The sequence below is a fragment of the Pygoscelis adeliae genome, unplaced genomic scaffold (assembly GCF_000699105.1).
Source record: "Pygoscelis adeliae isolate BGI_AS28 unplaced genomic scaffold, ASM69910v1 Scaffold220, whole genome shotgun sequence".
NCBI classification, from domain to species: Eukaryota; Metazoa; Chordata; class Aves; order Sphenisciformes; family Spheniscidae; genus Pygoscelis; species Pygoscelis adeliae.
Genome location: NW_008824049.1, coordinates 3259540 through 3260604, shown reverse-complemented (window position 1 = coordinate 3260604; position 1065 = coordinate 3259540).

The window sequence follows — 1065 nt, the reverse complement described above, 5'->3', positions numbered from 1 at the left end:
GTGCAACTATCTCTAGTTGATCCCATCTTAAAAATAATTTCACATTATGGGAGAAATGCAGCCTATCCTACACAGTTTGCTATATAGGATGCCAAAGATTTCCAGTCTGCAAATTCCAAGGTCAGCTCTTTATAGTATGATCTGTTTTCTCTACCCATGACAAGGCGCTGACCATAGCAACATAGACTCAGGATGAACATTCAGGAAACATAAGCTCAGCACCTACCTGAGGGATTATGGACTGATCACAGATTGCAGAAATGATGAGGCTGAAGAAGTAGCTACAGATGTGCTCTAGTTTGGAAACAAGCATCTGAATACTCTGACCACTGTCACCTAGTGTGCAGCAAAAACACAGCGGGCCTGCTGTAACATCCATGAGTTAAGGTCATCAGCAAGCCAACAGTTCAGATATTAAAATTTTAGCCTCAGAAAATGTTTACTTGTTTTTTCTTAAGATTTTACCAAGATTTCATTTGCTGTTTCTATTTCCTTAGCACACAAGAGCATGGACCTAGATCCATTGCCATCATCATAGTGATAAAAACCTGAAGTAAGCTCTTTGATTGCTCCCTACTGCTGCATTTCAGTCTGATGCCTGCGAATGCCATGTGGAAGGGTCCCTAGTGGACTCGGCTGGGCTACGGCCACTTATCCTTACCAGCCTGCAGAAGGAGTTGCTTTCCAGTGCCAGTGCTGCCTTTTGATAACCTTTCTTGATTTTCCAGTGAGGCTTTCACAGCTGGTGGAGCTATGGAGGCTGCAGTGTTTGTGGTCTAAAGATGAATGATTGTTTTACAGTGTCATAACACTTGTACAATACTGTTGTATTCCAGTATGACTTTCAATGACCAACTTAATGTGTATATGCTTAACAGCTTCATAACATCCTAGGGTTGTGCAGTCACTAACATCAACAAGGCAAAGACATTTTTAATCTCAAATGTTGAACTAGAACTTTCAAGATTTCTTGTTTCGTTAGCATATACCTACAAGAATGGACAGAGAAAAGAGTGTAGATAAATATGCAAATCTAGTTGCAGAAACTAACTATCTGAACCCCAG